The 23179-nt window shown below is 40.9% G+C and overlaps 1 long non-coding RNA gene across 3 annotated transcripts in view; it reads left to right on the top strand.

The window, feature by feature from the left end:
• The window catches only part of LOC148364316 (uncharacterized), an 81951-nt gene that overhangs the window by 39630 nt on the left and 19142 nt on the right, over positions 1-23179 (top strand). The gene's annotated exons all lie outside the window — the stretch shown is intronic.

Here is a 23179-nt window from a genome sequence, read left to right as displayed (position 1 = left end):
TTAAACGCTGACCTTGGTCACGTCATAAAAACGAGGTCTGTGTCCCCCACTGGTGATATGCATGCACTTGTTAGAGGACCGACGTGATGCATGAAGTGGGGTGAGCAAAGGGATTGGGATGGGGCTAAACGGAAGGTGAGAACACCTGCAAAAGTGCAACCGCGTAGAGAGCTGAAGTCAACAAGCCCGTTGCGCCTCAAAAAATGCCTCGCAAAATGAGAATTAAACGGCTGGAATGGAGCTTTCTCATCATCTGGGAATCATAAACACAGCTTGATTAATACACGGTTGTTAAATTTGCTGGAATGTGTGCAGAATTGTACGAGAATGACAAATCATGCGGAAGATTCGCCTCATTTATCCTATTTAGGAACACTTTTCAATCATGCTGGCTGAGAGAATTTTTTGGGCTAACACTAAACACTCCTGCTTCCTTGGCATAGTTTGAAAGGTATGAAAAGGGAAATAAAATAAACCAACTATTATAAGTGTAATTGTGCATAACATTTTAGATTTCTGGGGGTGTCAAACTCATTTTAATGAAGTGGCCAATGTAGGGATTTTTCTACCGTTAATTTTGAAAATTAAAGAAGGATTGACACAAATTATTCTTTACTGCAATCAGTTAACAATTTTTTTCTTTAGGTGTTGCTTGTGCTCCACCATATTTTTTTTTTCTCTGAAGGATGCTAGAATTTCTAACACTGATAAAAAAAATAAATTACGATATTACTGAGTTCCTTGAGTTCTGATATGAATGACTAATCCCATGAAAATAGAATCAATAATTGAAAGGATTGAAATAGGACACACAGTTTATTAACACAGAGAATCAATGATAGAATAAAAAAGGAAGGGGGGGATGCACCGGAGATTATGGGAGTTTTTGACCGCTGAAAGTCTGAAAGTTACTAGCACAAATAGAAAGTTTCTGCTTTATTGCTAGTCGATTTGGGGAGATCCCATTGAACAGAAAAAACGTTTATTCCCAAAAGCAACCATGGAGTTCAATCTATAACCATCACCTCACTTGTTGTTGTGGAGAGATTTGGTTTCGAGCTCCGAAGAGTCGCAACGTATGGCCCACATGCTGTACTCAAGGCCGCAGTGCAGGCCCGCACGAAGGCCACATGGCACGGCTGTCGTGCGAGACAAATAATCCAGGCAAACAGAAGAGAGTGAGCTATCGATCAGCTACTCTTTTTATTTGGACCAGACCATGCTTCTCTGGGCGTGGTCTCAGATATCCGATACCACAAGGATCAGATAACGGTGTTTGAAGTTGCTAAACTTGTGAGAAATTTGCGTAACGTTCTGTACTTGAGAATGTCCCTCCAATTCTCATAATTACGTACGGTTATTTATACAAAACATTGCCTTGGAAGATTTAATTACATTCAAAACTTGTTATCAGAATTCATTATGGTACATGGTAAATTAGTGTATCCGGAACCTGCTCTACACCAGTATGCTTGAGGTCTAATAATGGATTAATAAAACAAAGCAACATTTTCTGCTTTGTGTATGAATGAGGTATTCCTCAAATGTTCACATTCATGATTTTTTTTATCAAAAATACAGTGAGCCCTGGTTACAATTGCAAAATGAACTTGTGATAGGGGAAATCCAAAGTAAAGGCTTTAATATTATTTTTTTTTTCATCTACCATTGTTCTGCAAACAATCAAATACTTGTGACTTTGTGTAATGTTTAGTTGACATTATGGGTGTTAGAGAAACTTACATTGCACGATAATTTGAACATGTAATTTGGCATACTGCTTTAAGTACATGTAATGCAATCATTAGTACATTCGCATAACACGCGAAAGGTTAAAGGATTAAGACATGGTTTTCCCAGGCTGTACTTGCCCGAGACACCCACCAGGAAATGGTGCCCTGACAACTCTACTGGTTAAGAGATCTAACCAACCAACATAACAGCAACAGGATTGACACACAGGTAGAGAGTAAGCAGAGTGACTATTAAGCTAGTCAGAATGCAAAACATAATTCACAATGAAAATCATTGAAGTACAGTGTAAAAAGCGAACCGCGTTATAGCAAAGATTCACTGTAATCTGAGGTTTGGTAACAAATTTGTTAATTTTTACATTGCATTTTTAACTAGAGTGACATTTTTAATGGTTGTCATTGTACTCTACAGTGGACACATTTATAAAGTATTGTTCCTTTTAATGGTCAAACTGGTTGTGGTTTGTGCTAACGTTTCAAGAATGTAATCTACGTTTTGTATGCTTCAGCCCGCCTGCATATACTAATGTTAATCTTTATTACATAGCCCAAAATGAATAAAACTGATCATAATCATCATCACTACTGACATTTTTTGAACCATTTGGGAGCTTGTCGTTTACCCCTACTCTGTAGAATATAAGAGTAGAATTGCTGGTCCACATAAAATAAATTGTACCTAGGTACAGTGGCTTGCGAAGCTATTTGGCCCCCTTGAACTTTGTGACCTTTTGCCACATTTCAGACTTCAAACATAAAGATATAAAACTGTAATTTCTTGTGAAGAATCAACAATAAGTGGGACACAATCATGAAGTGGAACACACTTTATCGGATATTTTAAACTTTTTTAACAAATAAAAGACGAAAATGTGGGTGTGCAAAATTATTTAGCCCCATTTAGTTAATACTTTGCAGCACCACCTTTTGCTGCGATTACAGCTGCAAGTTGCGTGGGGTATGTCTGTATCAGTTTTGCAGATCGAGAAACTGATATTTTTGCCCGTTCCTCCTAGTAAAACAGCTCGAGCTCAGTGAGGTTGGATGGAAAGCGTTTGTGAACAGCAGTTTTCAGTTCTTCCCACAGATTCTCAACTGGATTGAGATCTGGACTTTGACATGGCCATTCAAACACCTTGATATGTTTTCGGGTGAACCATTCCATTGTAGCTTTTGCTTTATGTCTTGTTGGAAGACAAATCTTCGTCCCACTCTCATGTCTTTTGCGGACTCCTTCAAGTTTTCTTCCAGGATGGTCCTTCATTTGGCTCCCTCCATCTTCCCATCAATTTTAACCATCTTCCCTGTCCCTGCTGAAAAAAAGCAGGTCCAAACCATGATGCTGCCACCACTACTTTTGACATTGGGGATGGTGTGTTCAGGGTGATGAGCTGTGCTGCTTTTACGCCAAACATAACGTCTTGCATTGTTGCCAAAAAGTTCGATTCGGGTCTCATATGACCAGAGCACTTTCTTCCACATGTTTGGTGTGTCTCCCAGGTGACTTGTGGCAAACTTTAAATGACACTTTTCATGGATATCTTTACGAAATGGCTTCCTTCTTGCCACTCTTCCATAATGGCCAGATTTTTGCAGTATATGACTGATTGTTGTCCTATGGACAGATTCTCCAACATCAGCTGTAGACCTCTGCAGTTCATCCAGAGTGATCATGGGCCTCTTGGCTGCATCTCTGATCAGTTTTCTCCGCGTATGAGCTGAAGGTGTCGGGGGACGGCCCGATCTTGGTAGATTTGCAGTGGTCTGATACTCCTTCCATTTCAATATTATTGCTTGCATAGTGCTCCTTGGGATGTTTAAAGCCTGGAAAATCTTTTTGTATCCAAATCCAGCTTTAAACTTCTCCATAACAGCATCTCGGACCTGCCTGGTGTGTTCCTCGTTCTTCATGTTTCTGTCTGCGCTTTAAACAGACCTCTGATACTATCACAGTGCAGGTGCATTTATACAGGGTATTGATTACACACAGGTGGATTCCATTTATCATCGTTAATCATTTAAATCAACATTGAATTATTCAGAGATCCTCACTGAACTTCTGGACAGAGTTTTCTGCACTGAAAGTAAAGGGGCTGAATAATTTTGCACACCCACTTATTCATTTTCTATTTGTTAAAAAAGTTTAAGATATCCAATAAAGTGTGTTCCACTTCACGATTGTGTCCCACTTATTGTTAAATCCTCACAAGAAATTACAGTTTTATATCTTGATGTTTGAAGTCTGAAATGTGGCAAAAGGTCACAAAGTTCAAGGGGGGCAAATAGTTTCGCAAGCCACTGTATATCTCAATTGCACAGTTTACACAATGGCACATACCCTACAGCATGAAATCAACTTCGTCTTGCGCCATGTCCAGAACAGAACCTCTCATTCCTCAATTTAGGGATCAAAAGCCACTTTGAGTTACTTTTGTTCAGAACTACAAGGGCTCCGCAATCCGCATTGTAACTTCAATTGGTGTGTTGTGTGTTTAAATGTATTTGTACATTTGCCCCTAAGCTGTTGCGGCGTCATGTATTTCAATTGTTGTTTTGTTGTATATTTTTTAGGGCTGCAACGATTACTCAATGTTGTTAACAAAAATTGATAATAAAAATTGTTGACAATGAATTCTATTGTTGACTATTGTCGCTAGACACGTTTTTTAACAGTCCTTCCTCATTATTGTCTTTGCTGAGAGTCACTCATGCGCAATAGTGTCTGTCTCAAGAGGTAGCATACATAAATGACGGTGTCAACATTAAGTATGCGAATCAAAATGTTTTCCTGTTTACGGCAAATTAAAAGGATACTTGCAAAAAGATGATGGCCCCAATTTCCCTGTATGATTACACACCATGACATAAACCTCTCATGCTCTCAGCTAAAAGGTGTTAGGACTTTACAGTCACACCTTGCCAAGTTTCCTCCAGAGTCTACCTTTCCCCTTTCACACCACATTTACCAAACAGGACCCCATTTGAGCCTGCAAGCCCATGGTTAGTTATTCATTATCTCCCTTTTTCTCATCCTCCTGAGCATACACAGATGTGCGTTTGCTACCAGAATCTCTTGTGAAAACCGTCTCAAAGCTGGCCAGCATTAGGAGCATGTGCCAAACACCCACGTGCCGTATGCTTGTGCCACTCAGATGCACACGCGCACACACACATACGTTACTAGAAAATAAATGACAACACATGCTCGCACATTTCTTCCACCTTTCTGGTTGGACGCCTACGACAAAATGACATCACTTTGAGGTTTTTACAGCATAATTTAAGTTCGTCATCAAATGTGTAGATCAAACCTAGAGCTTTGCCTCAGGAAATTCTACATAGCTTAAAGCTATCAAATAATGCAAAACTCTAGAGATGGAGTCCTTCATTCACTTGAACGTTGCGTTTGGACTGTACAACTGGTCCGCATGGTCGGCTATTGTGTCTCAAGCACTATACTGTTTGTTGGTGCACCGTCCTTTCCGGCTACATGGTTTTGTTTCATGCTTGTGCGCCTTAAAAACAAACAAACATTTAAAACCTAAACTAGTACATTTTCCATATTGAAATTTATTCATATGAGACAAGCTTTGATGCAGCAGCTTGAGTTCCCTTCTTCTTAGGCAGGGCAATGGCTTTCAACTACAAAGCTGCATCATGTTTCTTTTTCTCCTAAGAATAATTTAATCAAAATCTATATATAATATAGAAAAATCCATATATATTCTGCGTGTGTCTGTGTGAGTGTGTGTGGTGTGTGTAGGCTCAAAAACGGCTGCACTGAATTTTGTGAAAATGCACACAGTACTTTAGGCCTCCTCAAGAGTCTTTGGCAAGCTTTTGTGTCAAGCCACCCCCTAATAAATATCAACAAAATTGATAAAGATCTTCTTTTGTGTACAAGTGGGGCTCCCTAGTGGCTCCCTGGCGCTTTTCAAAAAAGCATGGCCCCAACGACCACGCCCCAGTACAATGCCTGATCCCGGCAGTGCCGGGCCATTATACTTGTAAGCGTATAAAAAAATACAACAAAATGGTGTATTTGCATATAATGTACACTAAAAACTCGTCTTCTTCTGAGCTAAGAACAAGCGTCTTCTGTTGCACCAGCAACCACAGTTTTCTTCTTCTATGTTGAAAAACCACCCTCTTCTTTTTTGACGCTAAAAACATTTAGTTTGCCGGCAACTAGTGTTTTCTTCCTTTACATTGAAAACTAGCGTATTCTCCTACTTTTCCGTTCGTTTTTTAGTTTGAAATCAGGCATGTTCTTTATCTCTGCTGAAAACAAGAGTCTTCTCCGTTGTGATTTCCTCCTGCACCAAAAGGTATTTTCTCGTTTATTTTTTCTTTTCAATCATGTTGCAACAAACATCACAACACAATACAAATACATCACCTGAAAAGACAACCAGGATGACAGGTTCATGTCAAAGGCTTATAGGAGAACCGTTCCCAAAATAACTTTGGACGCTTATATCAAAGTGTGAGAAGCGTCCTTTCTCGTGAGACGCCGAAGTCTCTAGGTAGCTTTGTCTTTAAAAAAAATAAGAAGCTGAATCTCTTACAAAATGAGCGTCACAAATATGCAAAATACCATATATTCTCCTTTGTTTTTGTATACTGACCACTGGAACCTTGCATAGCGGTCTTTATACGAAGTATTTTGACTTCAATTTGACTATTACGGTGACATTACGACATTTCGCCTACATACGTTTTGTAATGTGTACGTTTGCTTGACATGTTAGGCATATAAACACTCGACAGATGACATTATTAAAAGGCCTGTGCTGTTTTGTATCCTTAGTGACCTGGAGCTGAAATACCTTATGTATTTAGGCTAGAGTTACTGCTTTGGGAACAATGTGCACAGATTTTCAGAGCAAGTCAGCATTTGCTTTTATTTATACTATAAAGTCAAATCCCGTTTTTTTCCCTTACAAAAAGAATCCTTCTTCCTTTATAGTTCTCATTTTGCAGATTGATAAAGCCCCACCTTCCAAAAAACGACCTTGCTTCTAGATTCAGTGGTAACAAAAGGTCATCTTTTCTTACTAATATTTGAAGATTTACAGTGTGTTATCTACAATTTCTCATCCGTCACAGTAAATAGAAAGCAGTGAAGCGTGATGGCATTTTGCTCCCTGTGGTGTTTACGTGAATATCCACAGTCACGTTTGCCAATCAATGTGGAGACGAAGCATTCATTGAAGTGATAATAAAAGCGGTCTTGTGGATTTGCCTGCACCACTTTGGTATGGATCGCGCGCTTGTGGGACCGCAGCAACATCAGAGAGCCCCGCCAAGCCTCTGGTCAACCTGGACCCCAGTCAAGCCCTGCGGCTCAGCCTGCCTTCAACCTCGCAGCATGCTCAAAGCTGAGATTAGATCAAACCACACAAGACACGCACTGCTTGAATTCATGTGGCACTGTACACGGAATGTACAGTTGCCAACGATGCGGCATCACCGGAATGAATATACGGTGCAATTGAAGAGCTTTTCCCCCTTATGTTAAGTTTTGATTGACCTGCAGTGATTTTATACACACCAAAGCGTTATGGTTTATATATTTTTGTTACATCTCTCAAAGTAACACTCCCTTAGTGACTGTGACAAGCAAAATTGGTTGAGCATACAAAACAATTTTCAACACCTACCAAGCATCCAATCACTTTGCTCAGCTGTCATAATTTAACTTTTCTGAGCCTTTAGGACAGGGGTAGCGAACTACTGTACATCGGTTTGAAAACATTTCCACAGTGGCCCGAGGGAAAAAATATTTGATGTTTTTAATCTTTTGTATATTGAGATACTGTAGAGAATCTTAAACCTGATCAGCTGCAATACATGAGGAAAATGAATAACATAGGGCAATCCATTTTTAATGTTCTCATTTACGTGCACAAGTTGGGTTTCTTTGTCTATATGTTTATAAAGGTACCATCCAATTGGTTTTGAAACACCTAAAATATACAAATAAATATATTAATTTGTAATTGAAAACTAATTAAGAGTAACATCAAAGTAAGCTCTCCCTTTTTAACTACTAAATTATGATCATTTGCACCGAAAAAAATCAATAGAATATGGCTACTTTAGAAGCGTTATAGTGCATGAAATTAAATGACTTGAAAAGCATATACAGAAACATGTAGTCAACTAAATGGTAATGGTCTGCATTTATATAGCGCTTTTCAAGTCAATGAAGACCTCCCAAAGCGCTTTACAATATGCTTCACACTTACCCGGGCGGCAGTAGCTCAGGAGGTAGAGCGATCGTTTTAGGATTAAGGGATCCCAGTTCGAATCCCGGCTTGTCCGTGTTACATGCCGAAGTGTCCTTGGGTAAGACACTGAATCCCCAATACCCCCATTAAGCAGGTTAGCGCCTTACATGGCTGCACAGATCACGGCCGCTATTGGGAAATGTGAAGCACAATGTAAAGCGCTTTGGGAAGTCATTGACTTGAAAAGCGCTATATAAATGCAGATCATTTCATTTCATTTCATTACCCATTCACACACACACTCACACACCAATAGGGAGTCAGCCACGCAAGGCGCCTACATGCTTATTGGGGGCATTAGGGATTCAGTGTCTTCGACATTTAACAGAGGAGCCGGGAATCGAACCTGCGACCTCTTGATCCCAAGACGAGCGCTCTACCTCTACTATTTAAATGTTGGCCAAGAGCACAAACAATACATAGTTTTGGGGTTACACCAAGAGTCACAGGCTAAGAACTTCGGATGAGTGCAATTGTATGGCCTCAAACAAATGCTTCTATTTTGAAAGAAATAACATTGAGATGCGTTTTCACAAATGCACATACATCTACAGTTGGTAGTTTGGACTGGCGCGAGGCTATGGCAAGTGGACATATTTAAAATCAGGTATGGTTTGATGAAAACTGCTGTAGTACCTATAGCTTCACGAAAATATACAGTAGAACCTGAAAGGTCAATAGCATACTTGGTCCAACTATCGGCACATGGAAGGCCATTAATCTTAGTTGATTGTGGTGAATTTTTAATGAACATACAGTATTTAAGTCAGCAGGTCATTTCATTTGCGTTCTCGCATTGTCTGTTGCAACACCAACGATAGACCAAGGGCAATGTTGATGTGGCCGCTGTTAGCTTTCGTTGCCACATTAACAACTGGGAAACACTTTGCTATGAAATTTATACCTTAATATCAATATGAACTGGGCAGCACGGCGGCACGGTGGTTAGCGCGTGTGCGGCACAGTTTTGAGGTCATGGGTTTAAATCCAGCTACCAGCCTTCCTGTGCGGAGTTTGCATGTTCTCCCCGTGTTTGCGTTTCCTCCGGGCACTTAGGTGTCCTCCCACATTCCAAAAACATGCATGTCAGGTTGATTGGCCGGTCCAAACTGTCCCGACGTGTGAATGAGCGAGCGAATTGTGTGGCCTGCGACTAGCTGGCAACCAGTTCAGGGTGTCCCCTGCCCACTGCCCGAAGATGGCTGGGATGGGCTCCAGCACCCCCGCGACCCTACTGAGGATAAGCGGTACAGATAATGGATGGATGGATCAATATGAACTGTAACATGATGTAAGCTAAACAAACAAACAATCTATGTTGGGTTAAAATAAAATATAAAGCAATAAATACAGTAAGTGCTTTTTGTGAGCCTGTGGTGATGTAAAGTATTATCAAAATGCATCATTTTGATTGTGACTGGGTGAATAGGCAAAAACGTTAGGACTTTTGAGTGTTGCACCTCAGGTTCAAAACAGACAAACAAACAAACAAACAACAAAATAAAAAATAATTATAGCCATGCCTTAAACCAGTGGTTCCCAAACTTTTGCAGGCTGGCGCCCCGTTGGCTCCCCATTGTATTCCTACATGCCGTAATAATTTTTAAGGTGCTAGTACAAATGACTTGTCTTTCCTCTGGATCTAGCGACTATGCGAAAATAAATTCTGCAACGGGCGTTTTCTTCTGTTTCACATCCGCTTCGTCAAAACCAAAATAGGTCCAAACAAGTTATGTACCGCCCTTCTTCGGTGTAAGCTCCGTTTCCTTCTCGTTTGTTGACTCTGGGGATATGTTTACGGAGTCCGCCATGACACTCAATGAGCTCACACGGTGGGTGTGTAATAGTGTGGTGCTTGCAAACTTTGTTGCGTTTATTGGCTTGTGCTATTATTAAAACTTGCTTCTGATTGGTCGACGCTTTTAAAACTCGAACAGTAACAAATGTGGTTGACGAAAACTCCATCACTCACAAAACATTGAAAAAAAAACACATTTCACAACCACACTATGTTCAAACTTCTGACTTCGACTTTGGACTGCCGCCCCCTACTGCACTCTTCTTCCTCACCACCCACCCAGATCTTTCCACCGCCTCCAGGTACCACCCACTTGGATAAACACTGCCCTAAATTTTAAGCTTTAAAATATATTTATGCAGAGGTAGGATGAAAGGGGAAGGTCATAACTTTATACTTTTTTTCTATGTTAACTGTCAACCTGCCTCTTTTTGAACAGATTAGTCCTTCCATACTCAACTCTTTATCTTTGTCAAATATGCCAAACTACTGCTTGTATCTTGAAACAATCACGTCACCCTCCTCAAGGCACCCTTGTATTTACGTTATCTTTTGCCTGTGATTTATGCCTAGCATTAGTTACAAACGCCCTTGAAAACAGCGCGCTGTCGACGCACCCTCATAGCTGACCTTATTATAGTCACGGCAAGACCGCCGGCTGGAGTATCCTATTAAAGAGAGACAGTGCAAGTGAAAATGTCACCATGCCTCCCCGTGTAAGCCACTGACTCAGCGACACTTTCTGCACAAACCCGGAAGCGTATAAGTGAAAGAGGGGGGATCAATTACCAATGAGGTACCGATAAATGGTACGGAATCGTGTGAATTTTACAATGTGGTGAGAAAAAGGCCATAGCCTAAAAAACAACCTTGGGTGAAATGTTTAAAAGAAGCTGAGCTAGGGGGCGAGGGGCAAGCACAGATTGTGGGTAAACTCAATGGCCAGCGAAGCCTGCAGCCAAATGGATTAGAGAGTTAAGGCAAGAGACACAAAAGACGAGTAAAACTGCACTGGCTGATGAAATGGTGCCTAGCCAATTAAAATGCGACATTATAAATGAGCTCACGTTTCCATTCCGCCGACCCCGGGAGGGCAATAAAGGGTAGACGTTTGACGAAAGCACTTCTCTGTAAAGAATCAGGCTGCAACCAATGACTACTTTAATAGTTGACTACTCACCGACTAAAATGATTAGTCAAATAGTCAGACAATTGTTATTTTTTTATCAAAACTAGCATTAAGTTGATTTAATTCTTTGGAAATAATAATAGATACAAGAAAATTGGGTGAAAGGAAAAATCCATACTGAGGATGGGTAAAAAAATAAAAATGAAAAATGCACCAAAACCTGTTAGGCGCAGTGCTTGGTTAACAGAGACATAAATCCATTTCAGATTCAGATTCAGATTCAGATTCAGATTCAGATCTACTTTATTGTCATTCTAGTACACGTATTTATAAACCTTTGTGCATTTTCGAAGTAGAGGTGTATAAATAAAACATTAAAATCATGGCCTTGGAGATGGAAGGGGCCACTAGGCTTATTTTCCCAAGACCACAGGAAATGGTGCCCCTACCACCCTGGTGGTCAAGGGATTACCAAACATTTTTTTTGATTCCTGTAAACCAAGAACAGTTTCATTAGCAGCATCAGAACAGTAAACAGAACAAATATTAAGTCAATTTTGTGATTTTTTTCCCGTGGTCAAATTCAAAGTCTCTAAAAGTACTTAACAATTCTAAATAGTTAGAAATCAAACTTTTAAGAACTGATCTCTGTTTTGCGGACTGCATGCATTAAATGTGTAATATTTTTGTCAGGCACAGTCCAACATATTGCTCAAACTCTCATTTATAGCCAAATAAACACATAAAACGTACAATGAATGTCACCAAAAACGATATTGGCTCACTTGAAACTTACTGAGTCGGGTCAGACTCTGTTTTGTTCAACGGGCCGACATGCTCTTTAAATGTTCGTGCGTCACCAAGCTACCGCCAGCATACGCAAGTTCTGTTATACAGACTTTGTAAGTAGTATTTTTATTCGTCGTATCCAGGCTAAAATGCTCCCACATTTTAGAAGTTTTGGTACGCATACTAGTATTGACGTCGTCATTTCTGTATGTTTAACTTTCCGCCCGACACAGAGGCTTTATTGCGCATTGCGCATATTCATGTAGAGATGCCTATTTGTTAAAAAAAATGTGTCTGGCGACAATAGTCGACATTGGAGCCAATTTTAGAATATTTCTCTAATATATTGTAGACTAACCGTTGCAGACCTAGAAAGGAAATTGAAAAAGGATGGCGGGTGGTTTTGCCGTCTTATTAGGGCATCCATGAAGCCCAGCCTCACAAACACTTCAATATAGACTTTGTACGAATGACGTGCGACCCGCTGAGGGTCGCCACGCACCTCCAACACGTATTTGGGGTAAGGATATGCCATAATTGCACTCCGCTGTGCATGCAACCTATGAAAGTTTTCCAGCTCGGCATATCAAATGTGGCCGCGTCATGTGGAATTAGCCTTTAATGATTATGAGGCCACTGACCAGCTGAGGACAATGTCAATGAAATGGCCCTAGAGAGCACAGTGAAATAAATAAATTTGATTCTTGTTACACACACAGTACCAGGTGACAGACAGGAAGAAAAAAAAACTTTAAACTTGAAATTATACATTGCATTACATAAGAAGTATGTATGGGTGAGTGCCACTACCTGTTATACCCTCTACACCCTATTTTGGCCACAAAAATGTTGTTCGGAGTGATCAAGGCATGATATCACAACTGTCTCTTTTTAAATGATATAATGTAACTAAAAGACTAAAATTAAACAATTGATTGTGTGACTGACCATAAGTGACTTTGTTAGAAATTACCATTTAAATTTAGGTTTCACTTGATCGGTGGCGAAAAAGGAATGACTGTATGGATAGATAGAACGTGCACTTTAATTTAAAATCCGCCGTTAAAAGTGCCTCTGTCGAGACCAGAACGGAGACAGGACCCACTTGCATTACGTTTCTTTCAGTTTTATTGGAAGAAAAGAAAGGGTTGCACCCACGATCCGGTGATCGCTGGACGCGAAAGCAGGTCGCTCTGAACGCGGAAGTGGGACTTCTGTGGTGAGCGATGGCGATATCAGGAACATAAAAAAACGGGACAGGAGAGCAAAAAAACGTGGTCGGGATCAGAAACGGGTCAAAAGCCAAGAGAGGAGATTGGACGTGGTCAGGATCAAAAAAACGGGTCGAAGCCGAGGAAACAGACGGGAGCAAAACAGGTGGGAGTCAGGGTAAAATAAAAGCTTGCCTAGAGTAAACTGAGGTTCGCAGACGGCCTGACAACAGGTGACTGATAGACGTGGGTTTAAATAGTGACATGGAGCCAATCAGAGTCCGAGGCAATTGGCGCCAAAAGAGCGGGCACAGTTGATTCACATCAGTAATCATGACAGCCTCAGAATATTTGTTTTAAAAGCAAAAGCATAATAGTTTTGTTTTAACCCAACATATTAAAATTCCCTCAACATAAACCTAAAGCTGAAATAAAGCATTATTTTACTGAAAATAATGTGTTCTTTTTGTGAGTATTACATTTGTGGTTTTGGACAATTTACTTAGAGAAAATTCAATAGCAGGGTTCATTTTAAAGAACTTTGAACTGTTTAAAATAGCAGTCAGTATTAAATTTGAGGCTTCTCATAGAGAAGGGATGGAAAATTGCTGATGGCCACCAAATTTATAAAAAAATAAAACTTTAAAAATAGAATGTTTTTTCCCTAAAACCCAAAATAATCAGTCAGCACAGTAGTTTGACTGTTAGTCTACATTTACCTTTAAAATGGGGCGTAATTAGTAAGAAGGGAAAATGGGGCAAAACAAAATATTATCATGCAAATATGGTTTGGAGATAAAAGTTTACTCATGCCAATTTCATTTGTGTTGTTTTGATTATGATTTGTTTATTACGGAAATAAACACGTTCAAAGGCAATGTGACAATGCAACTTCTGCCATTGGTGAATGTTCATTGTACTACACTATGTAGTTTTACGATGAATCAGAATTCAACCAGTCAATGGCAAAATTGGATTTTTGAATCCCTCTTGAATAGTAACTTTTATGCAAGAAAACCCTCCGCACCATTATCTATCAGATACCTGTAAGCATGTATTGAGAAAGGTTTTTTGTAAAAGAACACATTTTTCTCCAGATTGAAAAAGTATTTTTGTGAAACCTGGTAACAAATTGTCTTGCTCATTTTCATTAAGTTTTATTAAGTTTTTAAAGGTAGGGTGCATCGTTTGAGGTGTCTTTTAAAAAGTTGTAAGTAAAATATTTTCTCTCTTAAGTATGTGTTAACAATATCCTGTCACGATTGTCCATTGCCCTCACCTGGGCCCGCTCGTTTGGTGTCAGCTGCTGCTCGTTGCCTGATTGGCTCCCCTCCTATTTAAACTCAGTGGTCCCATTCACTCGTTGTCGGTCCGTCAACGAACCTCTGCACTTGCAAGACTTGCATTTTGACTCCGATATGCTGCTCGTGAATCCAGTATCCAGTATCGATCCCGTCTTTCCCGGCCTGTCCAGTATCTTGCTCGTGTATCCATTATCTGGTATCGATCCCTTCTGCTCTGTCCTGTCCAATATCCTGCTCGTGTATCCTGTATCAAGTATCAATCCTGTCTGTCCCGTCCTGTCCGGTATCTGCTCATGTATCCTGTATCTGTATCAATCCCGTCTGTCCTGTCCGGTTTCGATCTCGTCTGCCTTCCTGTTTTCCCGCGCCTGACTTCTCTGTCTCACTTCTTCTGCCCAGCGATCGCCAAATCGCTGGCGTTTGTGTTCCCGCGCATGACTGCCTTGTTTCCGTAAAATAAAGCTTGTGTGAAAATGTTACAGGTTTGGGTCCACCGTTTCTTCGGGTTTTTACGATCCAACCGAGTTCAAAGATTTAGTCCCTTTTTCCCATCATACCTATCTTTTTAATCTTACTTTAAGCAAAGCTGTCTGGGGCAGAACATTTTAAGTAGGGCTATTGGGAGGACTGGGGGCAGTGTAGTAGAGGTGGAAAGACCACATGCTCATTCTTGGTTTTTTTTCTATTCATAAGTGTAGCATGAAAATCCTCGAGGTCAAATTAGGCCTACTTCTAGTACAGTCTAAACTTCATCCCAAACCCCAAGAAAGATACAAAAGAATAATTTATTCGAGTGTGTAAAAAAAAAAGCATGTAAGAAAGGTGTGTAAAAAAAGAATGTATTTGCATGCGCATCATGAAGGGGCTTGACAGAGGCAATAGTGAGAAGAAAAGTTCCAAATTCCACCCAGCTCTTGCAAAGAAAAACAATTATAATAACTATAAAATAATTATCAAAATTTAGGAAAGGCTTCATAAATTAGCTGTTTATTTGTACAGTTTAAGTTACGACAAATGGAAAAAAAGATTACGGATGACCTATTTTGGAAGTGATATTCATATTCCGTCCATTGGAATGGACGGACACTTGTGGCCACGTCAAAGCGAGGCCAAAGGAAAGCATTTGATAGATCGAAGATGAGACGTTCACTGACCTGTCACTTCGATGCTGCTTCTTTCCATTCCCGGCCAGTCCTTTCTGACCCTTCTGTGTTCTTTGTTCTGTCTCCGGGTGCCCTCCCTACCTGCGAGCGGTCAACCTGTCAGCTTGTCGTCTTGCCCACTCAGCCATAGGCAACTGGCACAGCATCTGCTGCCTCAACCCGTGGAAACTTTCACCTGTGTGGACGTTTGGAGACAATCGTCAGCATTTTCATTCACTACACCGTCAGCGGTTGCTGAGGGCAGATATTTTGGTGAAGTGGTATGCTGAATAATTGAGACGACGTTCAGAGGCGGCTTAAAGAGATGCCAAACGATGCTCACACAGAGTGCACAACTTCATGACATGTTTAAAATATGATTTCTGTGACTTGACAGTCCTCCTGGAAACATATTTGCTGGATTGGAATGTCCATTGATGCAAATCAATATTATAAAGAGAGGTGACAAACCTCCAAAGAGTTCATGTCAAGACCGGTAGTGATGAAGTGCGAGAAAAGGATGTTGCTGAATCTGTCAAAGTACGGATCACAGTCACACAAAGATGTTCAACACAACTGCCCGTAAGATACACTGAAGAGTAGGTGCAGTGAAATCTAAGAATAGACATTACACCATCAGAGGGCACATTGGACATAGTTGTCCTCAGTGCGCAGACAAAAATTGCAGTGGTATGTGTAACAATGTTCAATAAATTGTATAATACTGACATGGATTTTTTCAGATGAGAGTATCTTTTCATGCTGCTTTAACCAGACATATAAGCTCATTAAGATCTCACAACACACGGTCTCAGGGAACCGGTGTCAGACTTAATTTCCCTGGTTAAACACAGGCACATTAGTTATGCCTATGTTTCTTACCATCATTCCCACACCGCTCCCTCTAAAAATGTTACCCACATTTCTTTAACAACATCAATTATAATTCAATACATGTTTTTTTTTTTATAAAAGATAAGTTCTTACAAGTATTACAAGTAGGAGTCTCTTGAATGACTCTGATGTTGAAATGGTTTCTCTAAAGAAAGTCTTCAGTGACTTGAAATGAGGTGAGCTCGTTGTTGGAGGACCTTGGTGTCTGCGCTGGACTTGTTTGGTCGAAGCTCCTTTCTCTGCTGTGTGCGGTGTCTTCTTTTGTTGTAACAAAATGCTTGCTGCTTCTCCATCATTTGAAGACCTTTCTATTTGAAAGATTTTGGCCTTGGTCTGGCCAACAACTGTGTCGACTTCAGCGATTCCGGGATTTTATGAGCCTCCTTGACACATTTTGCACATTGTTCACTTTCAGCTTTATCTGCTTTGATAGGTCCTGTTGATACTGTCAGTAAAGCTGAAGCTCCGGTGGAAGATCTATCCACTTTGCACTAGGTTCTTCAGTCTGTTACAGACACTGTCTGCATCTTGAACAGCTATGATTGGAGCCATTTTACCTTTTGACGCAGGGAGGTTCTCCACCACTTGGTTGATATAGGAACCAACATCCTTCTTCAGTTGTCTTATTTCTGGCGTCGGTGACTTTCGGATTGGAGCCATGGAGAATGAATTTGCTGTGATCAGGTTCTACCTTTGCACACAATCAATTTTGTAGGTGAAGTGAAGCAATCTCAGCCTAAATCTCAAGATTGTAGGGGGTAAGTCATTAAGGGCTCTGCTGCCTAACAGTCTGGACTGAACTGAGCCAGAAATGCTCGCTGTTATTCCCATTTACTGTCAGTCGTGAGGTTTCTCAAGATCTGTGAGAGCTCTGCGATCCGTGGCGAGAATTTTCCCACATAATTCACCAGACCCAGAAATCGTCTAACGCCTGCAACATCTGTTGCTGTGGGCATTTTAGTGATTGCTTTGATCTTGCTTGAGTATGGTTCTAGGCCCCTAGCCACTGAATATGTGAACCAGGAATTTGAAAACTCTCACAGAAAATTTGTCCATATGAAGTGTCAGTCCTTTTTGTTGAATTCTCTCCAACACCCATTTCAGTCTATGATCATGTTGTTGTCCAAAGACAAGAATGTCATCTGCATGACATGCGCTTCCCTCTAGTCCTGTCAGCATGTGCGATATCCTCTTCTGGAAGTGTTCGGGTGCTGACAAAATCCCAAATGGCAATCTGTGCAAACAGTAAACCTCAAACAGTGTGATGAACGTTGTCAGGGGGACTGATTCTGGGTGCAGGGGCACCTGCCAAAACCCAGCTGTGGTGTTTAGTTTTGTAAAAACCGTCGTTCCAGACAGCTTGGTGAGGGTTTCTTCAACTGCGGAAAGAATGAGCCTTTCCTGACAGATGTAGTCGTTGAGATGGGTCAGATTTACACAGATTTTGATTGTTCCCTTTGGCTTTGGGACCATGACATTCCCTGCGCACTGCTATATTGGCTCATCGATACGGGCTATCACTTCTCGCTTCTCTTTTACTGTGCCTAGTAGGGTAATGGGGACAGCAGTGATAATGCATATGGCTTCACATCTTTGACAGCTGAATTTTTAACATGCCCTTCAGGCGTCCTAGGGTACATGCTTCTAATGTCAGTCAGTACATGAAAGCTGTCAACTGTTTAGGCCAGCTGCAGTGCTTCTAATTCTGGCAGACCAAAAAGAAGGATGGGTAACTTTAAGACCACTTATACTGTCTGTTTAGTTGTCTGTTTCGTTGTCTGCTCTTTGTATTGTATTTTGCCATTGAACTGACCTTTAACCTGAAGAAGGTTGTCGCCTGGTCCCAACAGTCTTTTTGTGGCAGTGGTGAGTGGGCCATAGACATTACTCGTAACTCAGTTTTGATAAGTGAAATAGGCAAATGTTGCTGGTTTAGTTAGATTGACAGAACAAAGTGACTTGAAAGCACCCAGGTAGAGTAGATTCCAAGCTCAAATGTGTTACTTAGTAGAGGGGAAAAAAAGTATTTTTTGATTTTGGATCACCAAATTTGAAACACATTAATTCTGGTCTGAAGATTTGTGAATAATTTTGCTTTGCTTGACTTCTATTGCAGATGTCACTTCGATGATAAAAGCTTGCCAATTGGTTAAAAATTAATAGGTTAAGGGCTCTGTGAACCTTGAACATGTGCATTTAGAAGATACCCACCTGAATCACAGCCAGAAATTTCTGCCCGTGAAGCAGACGCTGTTGGACGCTTTTGAGATACAGCCGTGCTTTACACGCGGTAAGAAATTCACACACGGTTGGCTGCGTGAAAAAGTTTTGCGCTGCTCAAAACTTTAGACCACGGGTAACCGCGGGCGGCACAGCGATGCAGCCGCGGTTACTAGCGATAAGGACGCGGAACAGTCGCCGGCCAATTTTGCACATTTTCCACCGCGGGCAACCACGAGCAAAAAAAAATCGCAAAATTTTACCCGCGATACAGACGCAAAAGGCTGCGTGACCGGGCCTTTACCTTCTCAATAAAAGCATTTATTGACTTGAGCAAGCGCGAGCTTATGTCTACTGAGGACACGGTGTGGACACTCTTATTGTGAAGGGGAGGGGGAGGCCCTGACACAATGCTTAGTCATGGTGAGTTACCGCTTCGCTCACCCCCTCTCCTTCAACTCCTCCCACCTCACCCCCTTCTTATGTGGCGCTGTTTATCATGGAGGAACTCGTCGACACGACATAAGTATATTGTCTTCTGTCACATTTCATCTCAAGTTTGACTTTATTATACCAAAAGCGAGCGGTTGTTTGTACTACCTAAACACGGCTAATTGTGTGTGGTTTCGTGTATTTGTTGTAAAAGCGGTTTGATGCCGCTAGCTAAAGTATGTTATTATTGTCAGAAGGTAGCTCTTTCACTTTCATTAAAATGAACACAGACCATTTTTTAACTGTTGTTTCCCAAAACCCTTCACAAACACTCATCAAATATCACATTTTCACTGTTTTTTTTTTTTAATATGTAACCGGTAGTGTTAACAAGCAAAATAAGCTGCGATGGCTGCATGTGGTTGAGAGCGGTTAATAAAATCATACTGAATGGTTCGTAGTGATTTTGCTGCAGTCCTATTCCGTGTAAATTGATTATGTAAGACATGGCTACACTTGTGGGTCATGTTTTGGTACATTCAGTTCCAGTGTGAAGAGTTCTGGATGAGTCACCCAATAACTCCCTGCCATCATGCCCTCGATCACTTCGGTTTAATGGCGGGGGTTATACCGTATACCTGTATACGTTTTTTTAAGCATTTTTGAAGGGGCGTCGCTACTTTGCGGATTTTCAGTTTTCGTGGATGGTCTCGGTCCCCATTAACCGCAATAACCGAGAGATTACTGTATATAAATGCAGACCATTTACCATTTGTATAAGACAATAATATAACTAGGCGGCACTGCGGCTGGGTTGTTATTGCGCAGCCTCATGGTGCAGAGGTTCAGATCTCCCCGTATGGAGTTTGCTTGTTCTCCCCGTGCCTACGTGGGTTTTATTTTGTCAGCATGTATAAAAAAAGCAACATACATTTATGTTTCCAAAAACTAACCCTATTTTTTTAGTCATGTCTTAGATACGGTGCTAATTATCTCCACCGAAACAATTGTCGAAGTGTCCTTGGCAAAGACACTGAACCTCTGAAGCCCCCGATAAGCAGGCACCTTGCATGGCTGACACCGCTATCTGTGCGTGCGTGTGTTTGGGAATGGGTAAATGTGAAATACATTGTAAAGCGCTTTGGGATGTCTTCAGTGACTTGAAAAGCACTATATAAAAGCAGTCCATTTATCATTCACATGACTGAAAAACAACGAGTTATAGACAAAAACAATAATCCGCCAAATGTGTGGAAGCTATCAATGCTCTTATATACTCCAAAGAACTCTTTGTCATATCTTATCTTTAAGATATCAAAGAGCAAATTTCCACTGAAAGCACCAAATCACAGAAAATGACAGAACAAAAAGTACAGAACATGACCGGTACAGTTGTCAAGAAGTGCTTAAGAAGATGCTTTTTTTCTCTTTGTGTGAGCTCACGTGTTAAAAAAAAATTGGTTTAGAAATAAACTTCCACTTTCCCCTGCTTTGGAGAAAAATATTTAAACATTTTGTTATTCAAAAAACATTTTCTTATATGGAATGATTCATCAATGTTCTTCCCTTCCATTTCATGACCTGCAGTCAGGGGGTGGGTAGATGTTTGGATCCCTGAACTACTAGGGTCATAGAGGCAGCATTTCCTGTGGTGTGTCTTGGGAAAGCAGAGCCTGGTGGCGGCCATCTTTCACCAGGCAAACAAATGTTTTTTACCCGGTTTCGAACCGGGGACCTTTGGCGTGGTAGGCAAATGTGATCACCATTGCACTGCAAAAACACAGTCAGGGCATAACGGAAATCTTAAATGTTATGTAATTAAATGTTTATATTTGGAGGGCGGCACGGAAGCTGAGTGGCACATTTCTGAGGTCATGAGATCAATTCCAGCTACCAGCCTTCCACACAGAAAAGGGCATAAGGGAAACACTTGTGACACAGTGGTGAGCACAAGCTTTTAGAATTAAAACTATTCCGCCTCTTGTAATACGGGTTGGCGATACATGTCTTAACATTATTCATCAACGCCCCCCCAACCCCCCGTCTATTTGCTTTAATTTGTTGCTGCATTCTGGAATGCCTCCGGGTGTGATGTGTGCTCCTTAAATAATTGTCCTCCTTTTGAAATATGCGTCTTTAGTTTCTATCACTCCCGGATGTCAATCATCCTTTGAAGTTCTCGTGTATTTTTCTTCCATGCGATGCCACAAGTGCTCCAATACGACACGTTATCACAAGGGTCAAACTGGAGCAGACATCAAGGTTTCGAATCTGTTCCCAACAAGACAGCGTGACGTTCCAGCTTCCGCTCCTTCCAATAACCATTTCTTTCCAGCAATCTCTGCCTCCCTTGCCAGCTGCTAAATTACAGATTACAGATTTGCGCCCAAAAAAAAGGGGGGGAGCAGTGCTGAAGGAACAGCAAAGTGTTCAGCCAAAATAGAAAAAAAAATCTCAGAAAGGAAATACAGCTTAAGAGGCACAGATGATAAATGGCATATGCTAATTCTGCTTTAGCCATCTTAAATATCCCAAGAGGGCTTTTTAATAATGTTCAGGCATTGTGACAGCTAGCTCATCAGAGCCGTAATGAAGATAATATGCTAATAGTCGGCTCATTTTCGGGAAACAAAGTACACACACACACAAAGCAAACAACGCTTCGGCTACTCGCCTATCTTGAAGAGGAGATGGGTACCAGAGAAGGTCAAATGAGGACACTGGTGAGGAAGTTTGCCGAGTGTGAGAATAAGGAGAGGAGAGGCTGTGCGCCACCAGTATACAAATAAAGATCTCAATTGGAGAGGAACCGTACACTCGGGAGGCGATTACAGACCCACAAGAAGGACAATTATTTGCTTTGTAGTAAGTGGCAAAATATTTTTTACACCTCAGGGGGTGGCCATTTTGTCACTTACTGGCAACAGTTAATGACAGAATATGGCTCGGAAAAGAGTTCAAGCCTTCGTTTTAAGTCGTCATCACGAAACAAAAAGTCTGCATATATAACTAATTCAAAGCGTTTTCAGAATGCGTTTTCAGAAGCATAGTCCATGAGTGTCATAATGTAAAAATTGTTTTTTCTTGTTTCATTTTAATTAACTATTATAAAGGGTTTGGAGATACTCTTCAGTAAAAATTCAGCCTCTGGGAATGGTTTCAGTATGATAAATCACCATAAGATGGCAGAAGTGGAATTGGTTAGATCTTGGTCCACATATCGAGGAAGCCCTCGCTTCCTAGTATTGCTTCCTTTTTCCGGCAAAAATAATGTGCGTAGGCGGCCCTATACGGTAGGTAGGCGTAATGAAGCAGTGTGGTGAGAGTCGCGAGATATGGACAAAGGACTTTATTCCTTATAATGAAAGAGGACCAGGTAACCTGCATCGTCCATGGATAAGTTCTGTGTTCTTGCAATGAAATTCAACGTGCCCTTTTGTTTCTGGAAAGCATTGTTTGGATATTAGACCTATCACACATGCAAAAAATCACCAAAATGAAAGTGATTGAAATGCATCCTTTAACACAAAGCTGTTTTTCTCAATTCTCTTGGAAAGGAGTATTTTCAAGAAACTTAATAATGTTCAACAGTTGTTTACTAAACAACAGCAAAAGCTAGAAACATACTTTTTTTTTTACAATTTTTTTAAGGCCTTCTTGTGATTTGTCCTATGCCTATATAGCAACAGAAGTAAATTTTCTGTAGGCCTTCCAAATTGAATCAAAATGGCAAAAATTGGCTCACAATGGCTCTCACTACTTGAGAAAAACGTCAGGCATTAAACGAGTTAAATGGATTAGAGCAGAAACTTAGTTTTTGCTATATTTTGTTCTTACTTTACAAGGGAGGAAAACTAAAGAATATCAATAAATAAGGGTGCTTGAGCCTAAGACTCACCTACCTACCTACCTATCTTTTTAACTACCTAACCACCCACCTACCTCTCCTACTACTTGCCTACCTCACCATCACCTACTTACTTACCTACTTTCCAACACACACACCTACCCACATACTTGCTAACCTCTTCAACCACCCGCCGAGCTACCTGCAAACCAAATCTATTTATACCTACCTACCAAAACACCCACCCACTTACCTACATGCCCATTTTTACCTACCCACAAAAACACCCACCCACTTACTTACCTGCCCACCATTCCACCCGCCTACATACACACCTACCTACCAATCCACTTACCTACCTACCCA

Source organism: Urocampus carinirostris, chromosome 6 (assembly GCF_059441175.1).
Source record: "Urocampus carinirostris isolate Australia breed hairy pipefish chromosome 6, RoL_Ucar_1.0, whole genome shotgun sequence".
In the NCBI taxonomy this organism is placed as follows: Eukaryota; Metazoa; Chordata; class Actinopteri; order Syngnathiformes; family Syngnathidae; genus Urocampus; species Urocampus carinirostris.
Note: the sequence above shows the minus strand (reverse complement) of the source record. Positions and strands in the feature narration are given on the sequence as shown.